Source organism: Aethalodelphis obliquidens, unplaced genomic scaffold, assembly GCF_003676395.1.
Source record: "Aethalodelphis obliquidens isolate GAN/ISIS:26980383/991018 unplaced genomic scaffold, ASM367639v1 scaffold3, whole genome shotgun sequence".
Classification (NCBI taxonomy): Eukaryota; Metazoa; Chordata; class Mammalia; order Artiodactyla; family Delphinidae; genus Aethalodelphis; species Aethalodelphis obliquidens.
In genome coordinates this window covers 33,037,677-33,055,554 of record NW_020837947.1, presented here as the reverse complement: position 1 = coordinate 33,055,554, position 17,878 = coordinate 33,037,677, and the positions used below count along the sequence as shown (strand labels likewise).

General features: G+C 35.8%; 1 non-coding gene across 1 annotated transcript; it reads right to left on the bottom strand.

The window, feature by feature from the left end:
- Window positions 1-832: 832 nt before the first annotated feature.
- LOC113613270 (U6 spliceosomal RNA) lies at window positions 833-939 on the bottom strand. Its single transcript, XR_003430146.1, has one exon. It is a non-coding gene; the product is annotated as a U6 spliceosomal RNA (small nuclear RNA).
- Window positions 940-17,878: the final 16,939 nt, after the last annotated feature.

Genomic DNA, 17,878 nt, shown 5'->3' with positions numbered 1-17,878 from the left:
TGCTCTGTTATATATAAATGTAACAACTAATTATAGACCTATCTCCAGTGTCTCTGGGTTAGTCAACCAGTTATTAGATATGTACAGATTTTGCTGTTATATAAATAAAAAATGGAATAGTGCTTGGTTGAGCTTTTCTTTTTATGCTCTATAAAGATAAAAAAATCAAGAACATTAGGACATTTATGAACGATATTAATATTGCACAAAAAAAATCAGTATAGTAAATTGGACTGCTGATATAAAATTGTTATCCCTCTCAATATCCTTATTACAGAGCTTTTTTTTTTAACATCTTTATTGGAGTATAATTGCTTTACAATGGTGTGTTAGTTTCTGCTTTATAACAAAGTGAATCAGTTATACATATACATATGTTCCCATATCTCTTGCCTCTTGCGTCTCCCTCCCTGCCACCCTCCCTATCTCACACCTCTAGGTGATCACAAACCACCCAGCTGATCTCCCTGTGCTATTCGGCTGCTTCCCACTAGCTATCTATTTTACGTTTGGTAGTGTATATATGTCCATGCCACTCTCTCACTTTGTCCCAGCTTACCCTTCCCCCTCCCCATATCCTCAAGTCCATTCTCTAGTAGGTCTGTGTCTTTATTCACGTCTTACCCCTAGGTTCTTCATGACATTTTTTTTTCTTAGATTCCATATATATGTGTTAGCATATGATATTTGTCTTTCTCTTTCTGACTTACTTCACTCTGTATGACAGACTCTAGGTCTACCCACCTCACTACAAATAACTCAATTTCATTTCTTTTTATGGCTGAGTAATATTCCATTGTATATATGTGCCACATCTTCTTTATCCGTTCATAAAAATATGGAACGCTTCACGAATTTGTGTGTCATCCTTGCGCAGTGGCCATGCTAATATTCTCTGTATCGTTCCAATTTTAGTATATGTGCTGCCGAAGCGAGCACTACAGAACTTTCTGAATAATAATTTTCTAAGTTATCCTAAGTAGCAAATGAGAATCATGTACACAATTAATTGGAAATTTGATAAACTGAATTATGGTAGTAGTTTTCTAATGAGTAACTGATAATATTAGGAAAGGCAAGATGATATATTTTCTGCATTTGTTCTTCAGACAGAGCTGTGCTTTTACTTCTACTGACCATAACAAAAGTTTTCTCCCCGAGTTGTGACAGGGAAGGAGAGACAGTCATTTTTTCTCTAAGAATATCTGTGATTGTTATTCCCATGAGAAATTGCCTAAGGGTCCTCTTCTCCAGTTATAAGCTTTCTCAAAGACAAAAAGCAGTCTCTCGAAAGCCATGGAGAGTTGTGAGCAAATGAAGCCTTTCCCATGGGCATTGCTGCAGCACTTCAGGTCTAATGCCTCAGCTGTGCTCCCTCAATACCTTTCAACTGATTCTTATCTTGAAATTGAATAGCGTTAGAAATTAATACTAGAAAGACTGTTTGGAAATACTTGGTGAGATCAATTTAAGAGTGACCAGTTATAGGGCTTCCCTGGTGGCGCAGTGGTTGAGAATCTGCCTGCCAATGCGGGGGACACGGGTTCGAGCCCTGGTCTGGGAGGATCCCACATGCCGTGGAGCAACTGGGCCCGTGAGCCACAACTACTGAGCCTGCGCATCTGGAGCCTGTGCTCCGCAACAAGAGAGGCCACGACAGTGAGAGGCCCGCACAAAAAAAAAAAAAAAAAAGAGTGACCAGTTATATGCTTCCTAAGTGTTATTTAAAGTTGATTAAATATGATAAGGTGAGGCAGAACTCTAAAAGGAAAAAGATTCAATATGATAGACATGTAGTACTGGTTTTGATTGTTGGTTTTTTGCAATGGCAAATGGGATGATGTGAGGTTTATGTCTAGACTTTTTTGTGGTGCACTTACACATGCTTTGTAACTGTTAATACTTAACTCTTCAATAGTTATGGATTGGTCCTTCTTTTTAATGTATAATCACATTGCCTTGTTAATAGCCGACTTCCTGTTTATGGATTCAAAGTGGCCAGAAAAGAGACTTTTTGAAAGGAGGATCACAGTCTGAGAAATACATTGGTGCTGATATGGTTCATGTACTTATGTTTTCAATTTCCCATTCTCTGGGAGCCCTTGTAATCTTTTACTGTGGTGACTGTTTCCACTACCATTGAGAAGCTCCTGCAGGACTCTGAGTGCACATCCCTCATGTCTACCTTTAGAATATTAATTCAAACTTCTTTTTCTCACTCATCTCTGAACACAGCCACAGACTGCTTTGCAAGATCACAGAGTTGGTGAAATTTTCTTCACTGATTTCAGCACAAGTGACTAACAATGTATAATTATATTTCTCAATGATTACTGCATTTTAACTTCAGCTTCATATAGTCCTTTTCACTAAGGTTAGAAAAAAGAGAGGTAATCAAATATATGAATTATTATTTTTTTTAATGTACCTTTGGCAGCCATGGAGGTGGGCTGTTTGAATCTTCCTCCAAGAAAGTATCAATACATTTTGTTCAACTGTAGTTAATACAGTGATCTCATAATCTACAGCTGGAAGAATTGCAGTCTCTGTCTTAGCCTTTGAGACAATCCATGCTGTTCCCAGCCAGCCCATAGTCATGACTGAGCCCACTACAGGTGCTGGTCCTGGCATATCTGTTCAATACATACAGAACTCTACTATGAGACAGTCTTTACTTCAGAGCTCCCAATTGGTTGGCTGAGATTTTGTTAAACCTACATCACTGTTAGAATATCTCCTTGTCCAATCTTTCTTATAGCTTCCTTTTCCTTTCATAAGTGTCAGATTTTCACTATCATGACCTCAAGTCTTTCTCTACAAGATTCTGCTTCCTCCAGCTTTTATCTTTTATAGGCATTATAGCTCAACAAAGCCTTTTATTTCAGAGATGACTTCCCAGGGCACTTAACTGACATAATATTTTAACTGCTTTGTTTAATGCTTAAAAAATTCACCATAGTTTATAATCTAATTACCCTTTTACTCCTTAAGTTCCCTATGAAGCAGAGCTTGAGACAAGAACTTATGTCCAGACGGCTTATTTTACTAAATTATTCTAGGGAACAAGGATGGGGCAGTTGACAGAGTGAAACAGATAATCCAAAGGTAGTTAGGATGACCACTGAGAACTACTGGGACTAAGTTCCACTAAAGACCAGTGGGGAGGCTGCAGAATTGTCTCCTGGAGAAATGGAAAAGTGGAGTAATTTTCATCATCCCCAGTCTCTCACTGGTCAAGGGATGCCTTTGGGGTGTTAACTCCCTTACATTACCAGATTTGCCTGTGTATCAGAATGGCTGAATAGACTCCTACTGAAAATTCAACTGTGGGATAGAGAATCATCCTTTTGCTAGAAAATGAGAGAGAAGAGGATGAGCTGAAGTAAGATGCAGGTGTCAACCTCTGCACAGCTGGTAGCTGCAACAGCAGCTGCAATAAAAAGTTGGGTCTAGTGGATGGGAGGTGTGGAAGGATGTGTTGGATGTAACCCCTCTAGGAGCTCCATTTCCTATCAAGTTAGGTTAAATTTCTTTCATCTTAAGGGCTTCTGACAATTTTTCATCATTTAGCATCTATTTATTAAGGAAATTCTAAAATCAACAAAATTATAATGGATGGTGTAATAGAACCCCATGGATCCAGCTTTAAAAACTAGGGATTCAATGCAATCCCTATCAAATTACCAGTGGCATTTTTTATAGAATGAGAACAAAAAATCTTAAAATTTGTATGGAGACAAAAAAGACCCTGAATAGCCAAAGCAGTCTTGAGGGACAAAAACGGAGCTGGAAGAATCAGACTCTCTGACTTCAGACTATACTACAAAGCTACAGTAATCAAGACAATATGGGGGCTTGCCTGGTGGCGCAGTGGTTGAGAGTCCGCCTGCCAATGCAGGGGACATGGGTTCGTGCCCTGGTCTGGGAGGATCCCACATGCCACGGAGCGGCTGGGCCCGTGAGCCATGGCCGCTGAGCCTGTGCGTCCGGAGCCTGTGCTCTGCAACGGGAGAGGCCACAACGGTGAGAGGCCTGTGTACCACAAAAAAAAAAAAAAAAAAAGACAATATGGTACTGGCACAAAAACAGAAATATAGATCAATGGAACAAGATTGAAAGCCCAGAGATAAACCCACACACCTGTGGTCAACTAATCTATGACAAAGGAGGCAAGGATATATAATGGGAAAAGGACAGTCTCTTCATTAAGTAGTGCTGGGAAAACTGGACAGCTACATGTAAAAGAATGAAATTAGAACACTCCCTAATACCATACACAAAAATAAACTCAAAATGCATTAGAGACCTAAATGTAAGACTGGGCACTATAAAACTCTTAGAGGAAATCATAGGAAGAACACTCTTTGACATAAATCACAGCAAGATCTTTTTTGATCCATCTCCTAGAGTAATGGAAATAAAAACAAAAATAAGCAAATGGGACCTAATGACACTTAAAAGCTTTTGCACAGCAAAGGAAACCATAAACAAGACAAAAAGACAACCCTCAGAATGGGAGAAAATATTTGCAAACGAATCAGTGGACAAAGAATTAATCTCCAAAATATATAAACAGCTCATGCAGCTCAATATTAAAAAAACAAACAACCCAATCCAAAAATGGGCAGAAGAAGACCTAAATAGACATTTCTCCAAAGAAGACGTACAGATGGCCAAGAAGCACATGAAAAGCTGCTCAACATCACTAATTATTAGAGAAATGCAAATCAAAATTACAATGAGGTATCACCTCACACCAGTTAGAATGGGCATCATCAGAAAATCTACAAACAACAAATGCTGGAGAGGTTGTGGAGAAAAGGGAACCCTCTTGCACTGTTGGTGGAAATGTAAATTGATACAGCCACTATGGAGAACAGTATGGAGCTTCCTCAAAAAACTAAAAATAGAATTACCATATGACCCAGCAATCCCACTACTGGGCATATACCCAGAGAAAACCATAATTCAGAAAGACACATGAACCCCAGTGTTCATTGCAGCACTATTTACAATAGCCAGGACATGGAAGCAACCTAAATGCCCATCGACAGACGAATGGATAAAGAAGATGTGGTACATATATACAATGGAATATTACTCAGCCATAAAAAGGAACGAAATTGGGTCATTTGTAGAGACGTGGATGGATCTAGAGACTGTCATACAGAGTGAAGTAAGTCAGAAAGAAAAAAACAAATATCATATATTTACGCATACATGTGGAACCTAGAAAAATGCTACCGATGAACCGGTTTGCAGGGCAGAAATTGAGACACAGATGTAGAGAACAAACGTATGGACACCAAGGGGGGAAAGCAGCGGCAGGTGGGGGTGGTGGTGGGATGAATTGGGAGATTGGGATTGACATGTATACACTGACGTGTATAAAATGGATGACTAATAAGAACCTGATCTATAAAAAAATAAATAAAATTCAAGAAAAATCCCTACTGATATTCTGCTACTCTTATTTCATCAATACCTTCTCTCTTTTTTCTTTGTGTATTTTAAAACAAAGTCAAGGTAACATATTAATTTTTATCCACAATAACTTCAATATATATGTATATGAAATAAGAATTTTTAAACCTAATCATAATACCATTGTTATACTTAGCAAAATAAACTCAGTTGACTACCCAGTCCACGTTCATTTTTACCTGACATTTTCCAAATGTGTTTTATAATTGGTTTATCTGAATTACAATCTTAACATTGCATTTGGTTTAATGTCCCTTAAGTTAAAAAAAATCTGTTATATTTGTCTTTTTAAAACTCATATATATATACGCACACACACACAATATTTGTTGAAGTAACTGGATGTTATGTCCCGTGGAATTTCCCATACTTTGCCTTTGACTGATGATAACTTCATGGCATTCTGTAATACTCCTCCACACCAGAGTTCTTAACCTGAGGCTCTCAGATCTATAGAATTCAGGGATTCTATGACATGGGTTAGGAAAAAGACATCTTTATATTCCCTAATGTTTAACAGAAATTTAGCATTTCTTTCATGTTGAATATGGGCAGCAAACCACAGAAGTATTTAGCACTACTATATAGATTTTTATTTCTATTTGTCATAAATAGAAATTTTTATGTCCATATTATATTACAGTTGTTATAGAAACCTTGAAATATTATTTTCCTTCATGATTACTTTAAAATTTTACTGTAGTTATTAGATACTCCACTAGACTCCAATTAATCACAGTCTTCTTGTCCACAAAACTGGCTGGCCAACTAAGGGTCAAACCTGGGGCTAGTAATTATTCAGTGATGACATAGTGACCTTAAAAAACCACATGAGAATTCTCAATTCTCACTCTGTGTTACAAAAATACAGTAGCCTTTTGTAACACAAATGAGTGCAAAAGCTATAATTAAAGAGCGAGCAAGTTTAAAACATTTTATCATTGAGGTAAATACAGTATTTGCTATTTAATGTAATTTATTATGACTACAAGCAGATTAGGTAGTGGATTTTTCACTGGTTCTAAATTCTGTGAGTAACAAAGATACTTCTTTTGGTTTTCTTTTTTCTGCTCCCTTTGAACAGTGTACTATGAAATGAAAACATTCCCATGCTGAGAAAATAGTAGTGAAACTTGATTACAGGGAGGCTGTTTACATATGTGAAAGATTCTTAGAAGTGTTTGTTTTGAAGTGGGTTCTAATGTACTTCTTTTGACAAATCTAAGTCAGTTAAAAATCATTGCTTCACTTGGAGATGAAGAAAATAAAGAGCAGCAAAAGATAATACCTTTGTGAGAGATAATTCCTTTTTACTATTTTATTTGAAGATTTATAAAAGTTCTTAATTTGTTGAGAATCATTCATCAAATTACAGGTGACATGAAAACATTAGGGATTCATGTTTCGTTTAAGTCTTTCCTACCATGTAATTGTTAGGTGAGAAATACTGGATGAACTAGGAGTACTGCTAATGTTTGACAAATGCTCTAATGGTACACTGTATAAGTATGACATATTACGTTGTGTAGTTTTTGAAAGACCATCATAAATATTTTAAATGTTACTTACAATTTAGATTTTTAAGAAGTTATAATTTATTACTATATTGTCAATATTTAATATTATACTAATGAGTTATTTGCAATATTACAAGATTTGGAATCCAAATAATTAACAAAACACTTTCCATTTTAATAAACATCAATTGTTATTAAAATAATATCTGGAGGAAATAATTCAATTTGTTTATAAGATAAGGAATGCTTTCTCCCCACACACATTTTCAAAGTCATTCATTTATTGTTGAGACACTTGGATTTATGTGGTGACAGCAGTGGTTCTGAAATGTTAACCTGTATCAGAATCTCTTGAAGGCCTTTAAAACTCAGATTGCAGGGCCCCAGAGCTTCTGATTCAATAAGTCTAGAGTTGGATTCAGGATTGTTCCTAAGATGTTCTTGGGTGGCATTGAAACTGATGGCCCAGGGACCACACTTTAAGAACCTCTACTATGAAATATGATATGAATTTATTCAGTTATCAATTCAACCATTCTATAAAAATTTGAGTACTATGTGGTAAAATCTGGGAATAAAAAGGTAGAGAAGTTACATTTTCTTTACTGGAGGGAATTATCCTGAGGTATCCATGTTCACTTCATATTGCAAAATAATTGTCAGTGTTTAGTTTCTACTTGCAATTTCATGTTTCCACATTATGGTTACATCACTCAATGTTTTTTCTATAGGGAATGAATTAGTATTTTCTTTAACAGCTTAAGACAATTTGACCTAAAATAAAATGTGATAGATCAAACTTAAAGCCACCTCAGTAAATCTGAAAAGCAAGGTAGCCTTGAAGATCTTATACATAGTAGATTGAGATACTAAGTTCACTAGGGCTGCCATAAAAAATATCACAACTTAAACAACAAAAATTATTTCTCACAGTTCTGGAGGCTGGAAGTCCAAGATCAAGGTGTTAGAAAGGTTGGTTTCTTGTGAGTCCTCTCTTCTTGCCCTGCAGATGGCCTTCTTCACACTGCATCCTCACATGGCCTTTTCTCAGTACCTGATCATTCCTGGTTCTTATAAAGACACCAGTCATATTGGATTAGGGTACCACCCTCTAAGCCTCGTTTCAACAAAACCACTTTTTTGAAGGCCTGTCCCCTAATATGGTTACATTCTGGGGTACTGGGGATTGGGAATTCAAAATATGAATTTTAGGTGGACACATTTCATCCCATTGAAGACGCTCACAGTTGTTACAAGAAAACATACCTTTGAAGATACAACTTTAAAATTGTTCTCCCTGAGTTTGTATCTAAAACATCATCTTTTCTTTTCCCCACAATCAGCCCCTCTATCAGCCTCTATAAGAGGCTTCATTTCCAGGACTATAGTGGGAGCAAAAGGAATAAAGAAAGCTTATTTTGTCTTCAATTTTGAAGGTTATTTTTACATGTTTATTTGTAAATTTGTCTATTTGCAAATTATGATGCATAATCTTTAAGAAACAATATTTTGGCAGAAGATCAGTTTCCTAGAAAAATTCAAAGAGTCTATTTAATCTATAATGAAGTTGAACTACTGTATAACTCAAACATAAACTAATTCCAATTTGGACGAAATATAATTTAGATTTTCTTGATGCAAGTGGTAAAATGAGGACAATTTTAATCACAGCAGCAAGCAGGTTCTTTCTTGATCTTTAGCAGCAACTTCCATCCATTCTTCAACAAACATTTACTGGACTTTGTGTTCAAGGTACTTTCTGAGAGCTTAAAATACAGGACTGAGTAAGAAAGACAAATCTGTACTTCAGTGGAGCTTGTGGTCTAGGAGGCAACTGAAAAGTGAAAGTGCAATAGCAGAAGGAAATCAAGCTATCCATAGGAATACTGGAGAGAACTGTTTTGGAGACCAAATGGTCTTATCCGGAAACAATTTTACCCCAAATGACTAAATAGAAGGTTCTTCTAAAAAGAACTACTTAGCCAGGTGTGGGCAAGGTTGAAGAAACAGACAAGGTATATTGAGATTCTCAGAGCCTAGCCATTACCATCCCTAGGTCTGAAGGGTCCAAGTAAGGAATTCCTGGTACTGGATGGAGCCCAGCAAGTAGAGAAATCATGAAGGAAGTGACACACAGTGGGAGGTGACAGAAACATGGCCCAAAGTAAGGAAGTAAAGAAGTGGTTAGAATAAAACATCTTAGTTTCTCTCCTGCTCTCTATTTTGATGGTGCTTTCCTTTGTCCAAATCCTACAGGAAGTCAAACAATGAGGGAACTTGAGTGATGTGGTCTACTGGGACTAGCAGAGAAAGAGAATAGATGGGGAGAGGAGAGGTCCAGGGGAAATAGCAAATCACCAGCATAGAGGCTGCAGAGTGCCCGAGATTATAGTTAGAACAGCCATTCTAACATTATCTACGAACAAGAATATTTGTATGTCAGCACTATTGTTATGAAATAAAGTTTATATTTTGCATTTGAAATCAAATTATGGAGAAGACTAAGTAACATATGCAAAAAATCACAGAGCTATAAAGAACAGTAAACAATCATGAGCTAGGTCATTTACCAAAAGTGGAGGCTCAGGCAGAGAGAAAGATCACTGGGTGTCACAAACTTACATTTTATCAAAAATCAATTTTGATCAATTGACCAATTTATTTAATGGTGGCCTAAGTTTTTCCTAAGCTTGTACTCAGAGTCATGGTAATTCCATAGCTGATGTAAGATATTTTTTTCAATCTGTGCAGTGAATATACCCTACTGGAATCTATTTCTTTGAGAAGGCTTTGAAGGTAAAATCTTGGCAGTATTCCTGGGGTGACAAAATCTTTCTGTCTTTGGAAAGAGTTGTATAATTTCAGAAACTGCTAAGGTAGCTGGATGTTACTTGGATTCAACATAATTGGATAGTATTTTTAGGACACTCTGTGAGCATGAAATGTATTAAGTGATAAGGTAGATGAGTCCTGGTAGAATGATAGGAAGTCACCAAGTACTTATGAACACAAAACAACAAAAACTACAAATAGTTTTTAAACTATTTTCACATCATTTATCAAAATAATTGGAACACTTGTAAATAAGAAATCCACTATCTGATCACTTTACACCCATCTCTGCATAGATTCTTGGCTTTCTAAAATGCAGTATATTATGACTAACAAGAAAATTCATCTTTTAAGTAGTTTCTAAAACTTCATCCCCTCAGACAAATATTTGTAGGTTTAATCTACGTGAACATACAAACTTTGTAACTCATTATTTCCTTGGTGTATCATTTGCACAAAATATACATCACTACTGAAAATAATTACCTTTTAAAATTTCTAGATTTAAATCTATTCTTTAGTTGCCTATCATCTGTCTCTTATATATTTGTAGTAATTAAAAATTTTTTATATTGCTAAACTTTAAATTGAAAAAGTTCTGATATCCTGGGAAGAATCATTCAGTGAGTAATCCCATAGGCTTGAAGTTGGATTCCGTGGATTTCAGCCTTGGCTCTCTGTTTGCCAGCTGTTTACCTTGAACTTCTATAAACCTTAGCTTCTTAATTTGTAAATAAGGAATAATAACCTTCAGGAATTATTATGAGGAATATATGAGAATGTATTCCTGATTAAGCAGCAATTTAAAAATTTAAATTATTATTGTTATTAGTACAAACAGCTCGAATTATAAACATTTAAAATATCTATTAAAAGATTTAAGCGTTTATAAGTATCAAACCTCTTGATATTTATGTAATTTAATATTGTCAATCATGATACAATGTACATTCTCATACTTTAAAATATGACATAGTTACATAATTTAATGTATGACATTCCTAAGAATAACAGTAAATTAAATATTTTAAATATTTGATATTTATCTTTTGTAATTATTGATTTTTTAAAGTAATTTATTATTGACTTTTGAGAAATAAGGTTTTAATATTAAGAAGTTCATCTCTTTATCAAAACACACAATAAGTTAAAAATTTGGGTGAGATTTTGGAGAAAAAAATTCCTAAATGTTAGGATTTGCCTCTAGTCAAATTCTAAAATATTTTAACATATTAACATCTCCATCTGCTCTTTCCATCACTAGTGAAGCAGGTGGTATATGTAATCTCCAAAGTAAAGCAAAAATCATGTGGGCTTTCAACAACTCTAATGTAAGTTTAAAAGAAATTATTACTATTTCCATTTGCAGAAATATTTTAAAAATATAAGATAAGTAATTAAAGTAACTGATATTTATTTTATCTTTTATCACATAACAATGACAGAGGATTAAAGCCGTTTGTGCCTAATGCCATATTTTAAAAGTAGAACCTCCAGGAAAAGAAATTTCTAGAGATCAGCAATTCATTTCCATAGCTAATATATCTTGTCTTGTCTATACTATACTATACCACACTATATGATACTGTAGTTTTGTATTTTTTTAATGTTTCATGTAACTAAAAAAAAAATCCCAGTGAATGTGGTTTAAATATTAAAGAGGATGTATTGGCTTTCATAAATATATAAATCTGGAAGCATGCTGAATTCATTTTGATTCAGCAACTTAAAGATATCTTTAAAGACCCCTATTTTTTCCTTCTTCCGTCCATTGTCAAGTTCACCTTAGAAGTTTCCTCATATTAACAAAATAGCTCCAGCAGTTCCAGTCTTTATAAACACACATCCTCCAGAAATAGGAGTGTTTCTTTCTTAGGGTTCTAAGCCAGAGTCCTAAAATTTACTTTTTAAAATTTGGTTTCTGGGACTTCTCTTGTGGTTCTGTGGTTAAGACTCCTTGCTTCCAATGCAGGGGGCACGAGTTCGGTCCCTGGTTGGAGAACGAAGATGCCGCATGCTGCATGGCACAGCCAAAAAACCCCCCAAAAACCCAGAAACAACAAAAAAATTAAGTTTCTGCTTGGATTGGCTAAGGTCACATATGTCTGAACCAATCTCTATGCAAGAGAATGGAAATGTGCTGATTGGCTTAGGTCAATCAGATGCTACTCTATCAAATTTAACTTTCCCCAGAACATATGGGCTGCATAGTGAAATGGTAGATACCCAAACTGAAATTAAAAAAGCCTTTAGGAAAGATAAAGGAGCCAATAGATGCTGACTAGGTGACCGGCAGATCCACTGCAGGCACTTTGATCAAAGTCATCAAAAAGAATGACAAAAATCATAAAAACTAATCTTGGGGATTTTCTAAATATAACTATACATCTTACATTACTTGTAGAAATAAATAAAAGCACATGTGAAGAACATATCTACAGTTATTACAGTAATCCCTTAACTTTTTTTTTCCTTAAATAGAACCTCTATTCCCAGAAATCTTATTTACTTTTCTATGTAGATTTTGTTGAAGTTTATGGATCTGGAGATCCAGGTGTCTTAAATGACTGTGCCTGTGAGTATTGAGTAATGTGTCCCAACCAAGAGCATTGTCAGATATGGGAACTGAACGCTTGTTTTGAAAATATACCTCCCAGTAGCTTGCTCTCGATGGCATCTGGAAGACACTTGTCATGTGGTTCCATCATGCACAGTTCAGACACTTTTTCATCTGGAAGCATGAGAAATACTGCCTTTATAGATCTGATTAAATAATGAACGATTTAAAAATGCTACATCAAAGTTGTAGATGGTTTTCTATCTCCCATTTCTCTGATGCTAGCAATAACCACACCGCTTTTTTTCAAATTGACTTCCAGGACTGACAACTGTGTCCGAAGAGGGAAAAAAGAGTTAACATTCTTTTTTCTGTCTATTTGGTTTTAGCAAATCACTTCAGGTGAGCTGAGGCAAAGCTCCAGTTGGAACAAACTTGAGAACACTAGGCGAATATTGCAGTACAAGTTAAGGCTGGTTTGTGTTAAAAGTTGACAGATACTTTAAGTTCTGTAGGGACTGAAAAAAGCAATTCTGTTTACAGTTCAAATGAATAAGATATAAGGATTTGCTCCAGATCTTTTAAAGTTTTAGAGCCAAAATTCTTCAGTTTTTTAAAAATACATTTTAAACCACATGTAACAACTATACAGAACAAATAAACATGGATTTGTATATGACTGTCTTGGAGGAAAGAATTAGAAGGATTAGGGATATAGGAAACATCATTTAGCATTGAAAAGAGTGCTAGGAAGGACACCTCAATACTATACTATCTTCAGGCTAAAGCATACTTAACATTTTCCGGAAAGGTATGGTTCTAACATTTCTTAAAATCCTCCAGAAAAGCAGGCTCAGCCAACAATCCAATAGTCAAGATACTGTGTACTATATGTTAAATGAATTATTGCCAAGTCAGGCCATTCATTAATTTATTTACATGAAGGAGAAATGACTTATAGGTGGTTTGTGCCTGGTTGGGTGGTAGTGTGAAGCCGTGCAGAGATAGACCTATGGACTCTTCTTATGAAATACCCCACAAACCAAGGGTGGCTCTGGCAAAGCAGTTCAGTGCTTTGGTTTAAAATGTATCTAGAGAGGCACATTCCACTTGTTCATTTTTCAGAGCAACACAGCATGAAGCAGACACAGTGAAGAGTGAAGTAAATGCAGTATCATTTTGTTCTCTAGTGGTTCTGTAGCTTTATAAGCAACAAGAGAAGCTACCCTTATCCTGAAATAATACTTTCATGAAGGTCACAGACAGCAGAAGCAGCGTGAGGGGGCCCACTCAGAGAGCCGTGGTAGACAGCAAACTTCAGGGAAATGTTGGACTAAGACCTGAAAATTATTTGTGAGCATGTATGAGACAAACAACAAGAGGTGGGCAACTGGGTGGGGATGTTGAGTATTTTTCATAGACAGATGGAATCATAATCCAGTGATATTTGAAGTACTGCTGGTAAGATTATTTCGTACTAGTAAGGGATGCAGACAATAGCCTATTTCTTAACTCTGATCTTAAAAAACTAAACAAACAATCAAATGAACAAAACAAAGATGATTAATGAATCTTAAGGCAAAGAATGGTATATTTTATTTACACTGTCTATTTCAAGAGTTGTGTCCCTCCTACGTTGTTTCCATGGCAGTTACTTCTAACATCAGTTGTGTAAATTATAGTCAGTTTCTTACTTTAAGTTTAGAGATTAGTTTGATTGCCTGAAATGTGAAGAATTAAATGAATAAAGGAATACTCAGGGTTCTTTTTTTTATAACGTGGGAGGATAGCATTACATTTGGAAAACTTTAGAAAGTAATTCTTCAGATTGCTTGAGGTCAATAGATTTCAGAAGTGTTCACTTATGAGAAAGACATGGAATGTCTTTGATAGGTTGGCATAAATGACTACTATTGCCCTCGTTCTGATGTTTTTTGATGATTTTAAGTAGAAATTTTTTGGTAGCATAAATTTCAAATATATGAAAGGCTATACAATGGCCTTTCAATATATTCTTTGTTCTGCTTATAATAGAAATGTTAGTTCCAGATATTGAACCAAGAATCTTGTCTGGAACAACAGACATGAAGTAAAATGGATCTTGTTTTCTGTGGAATTGCTAAAGGACACATACATCTTTAATGGTATTATTTTAGAGTATTAAACTGATGTCAGGGTTGGACTGGTTCTTCAGGCTCTGCAATTTTTCTTTTCTCACAGTCAGTACCTCCATTAACTTTGCTCTAGATCCGGTTTAACCATAAGGGAAGAAAGAGTAAGGATTGCTCTTTCGGTAGATTGAAGCTCAACATCATCACCATGACCACCAATCTACCTCTCACCTTTTCATTTCTGAAAACTAGGATTCTGCTTGCTCCTGTTAGTAGGATGCATGGATTAATTAATATTAAAAGAACTCGTTATTGTTTATGGATGCAAACGTATTCTTTCAAATTCACTATCTCAGTAACACCACTAACATGGATATCCATGTAAGAAAGTTTGGAATTGTCCTTAAATCTACCCTCTACCTCTTATCTTTCATTTAGTTGTTCATCAAGCTTCTATGCTTTTTACTGCAAAAGTGGGTCTCAACTATTCATCCCAATTCCTTTCTTTGTAATCATAGAATTTTATCATCTGTTGTCTGGTCATTTGGTATTACCTCTTATAGAGTTCTGTTGCTTTGGGGTTTCCATTTATAATTTATCTTTCAAACCATTCCCAGAAAAGTTGGAGTTAACATGTGAAGTGGCAAAGATTCTTGACCCAGCTGTCAGACCACCTGAGTTTAAATTCTATCTATGCCTTGGTAGTCTGACCTTGGATAAGTTGCTTATCCACTCTGTGCCTCACTTTCCTGTTCTATAAATTGGGGGGAGGGGGAAGAAGAAGAACAAGAAGAAGAAGAAAAAGGGAAAAAATTGAAATGGAGAAGAATGTTGAGAGTTCATGTTAGATGCTCTTTCTTGTTTTAATAAACTACAAGAGGAAATTAACTGGAGATAAAGGGGCAAGAAAAGTTTAAGCTTGAATGAAGTGGAAAAGAGACTTGGAAAACCTGATAAGACTAGTGTAGATAGATAATTAGTGATGAGTCAAAGTACTGGCATTCTTCAATCAATAAACAATTAAACCTATTATGTTTCATGTCCTATATTGAGCAGGACTGAGACCATTATATCTGACAAGTAATACAAATCTATAACCTTATGTCAGTCTTTTTATTCTAATTTTTTGACCAAGCTACCTCAAAATGCATATAAACAAAACCATCAATCTAAAATATAAAAACACTCATAAACAAAGACAAAATTAAGTTAAAAAATTGTTGTGAAAGTAAGTATTCCGCTATAACATATAGCTTCTATCAGTGTCAGAATCTATTATTTTGCTATTTTGTTGTCCAGTAAAGGGAAAAGTACCTCTGGCAATATCACTTTCTTTATTGTCTCTGCTGATGTTATCCAGAAAGCAGAATATTTACTACTTGTACTAAAGCAGAAAAAAATGTCTGCTGAGGTCTTCTCAGAGGTTTACAATATATTCTAAAGTCTAATTTTGCAGCTAGAGACTTCTGACCCAATTTCACAATCCTAAGAAATTTTATGCCTATGGCAACCATCTTAATCGAATGCGTCAGGCTTTAAATTCAATCACAATCTTATATTCTTCTTCTTTCATATGAGTTTTCTTTAGCACCTTATCAGTTTTCTCCAAAAAAAAACAATATTATATGTCAAAATTACAATATACTTTTGGACCTTGTGAGAAGTTTATTATGCAATTATAAACAATGTCCATAACAGCTAAGAGGGTGGATTTAGCATCTGACAGACCTGAAATAGAATTTTTTCCTGGTACTTATTAGCTGTGACTTCAGATAAGCTATTTAAACTCACTGTATTTTAGTTTCCTCTCCAAAAATGGGGAAAATGGAGTAATGTAAGAACTAAATAAATTAACAGATAGAAAGCTCATAAGAGTGCCTGGCAATGATAAGAACTTGGTAAATGTTAACAATTTATATTGAATATTTGCCTTTCTTCTTGTTTGTCTATCATACAGACCATCTTCCTATACACAGGGAATTCCCCATCTAAAACCCCTTGGGAAGAGGGAGAGTCAACTGTCTTATATAGAAGTTCAAATGGCAAGTATTTATGATGCTTGCATATCTAGCCTCCTTTGTACTTAGGCTTAGAAACCAGATGCATGTAGCCCACATTTTAAATTATGAGATAATGATGCAAAGAAATATACACAGAAGTGAATCTATTCTGTAGAAGACCAAGACAACTGTAGCAGCAACAGCCACCTTCCAGGGCAGTAGCAGGGGTCCTGCCTGACAGTGGCTTCCAGAATTGTCAGTGGTGTTTCTTGTGGCTTTGAAGGTTCAGCAGTGACAATAGCGGCACAGGAAGTGGCCAGTTTCTGGGGTATGATTTGGCTGCTGCTCTGGTTGTGTGGCCTCTGAGTCTGTTCTCCAGCCCCCTTGGCATTTCTTTCAAAACATTCTTTTATCTTGAATCAGCCAGTGTCAGTGTTTGCTGCTTTCAGTGAAGATCCCTCATATAAAATTAGGACCAGAAATGTTTGCAGTCAACAAGCTTAAGGGAAAATAGGGGGTGGGGTGGGAAAAGAGCGCATGAACACATGCACGTTGAAACGTCTGAGATTTGTTAACTGGCCTAAAGGCAGAAAAATTCTAGCAAATATTAAAGGGTAGAACTCTAGTGGCCAATGGCATGTGGTACCTGAACCACTAATTAAATTATCCCTTGGGGTTATCTACTATAAAATAACAATTCAAAGCAAGGCTGTGAGGCAACAGTGGCTATTACAGTGAAGTATGAAGGGCAATTCAATGAGTATGAGAGATTTTTTTTCCTAAATGCATGGACATCTTAAAAAAAGTGAATGGCTTGCTCATTTTCAAAATTCTTGGCTTAAGGCACAGTCTGTAAATAAGAGAATCTTTATGTCTGTATTAAAAGAAAAAAGAAACCCTATAATCTTTTGTTGCACAGAGCTAATATATTGAAAACTAAACAAAAGTTTAAGTCTGTGCATTGCTGAATTACACTGGGTGAATTCGTTGTTCCACTGACTTTCTTGGATGAAAGTTAGAGCACTGTTTGAAAAAAAAATGTGCCCGTGAACATTGGAATTGAGATGTTTGGAAAATTCAGAGAAGCCTGGGCCTCCAATGCTTTCTGAGCCTCCTTTGCCTGCAGAAAGCTACCACTCCTCTGTTTTGATGTGGTTGCCCCTCTCTTGCTTGTCTCACCTAAGAGATGAATGAAGGCCAGCAGGAAGCCAGTTCTACTCATGTCCCTATCCCAATATTTCCCTCATCTTTAAATCAATCAGAAAAGTTAGATCCCAGCATGCTTTGGGGCACAATTACAAACTCAGATCTTACAAAGCTTTGTGCGTACATGCAGGCACACACACACACACACACACACACACACACACACACAAA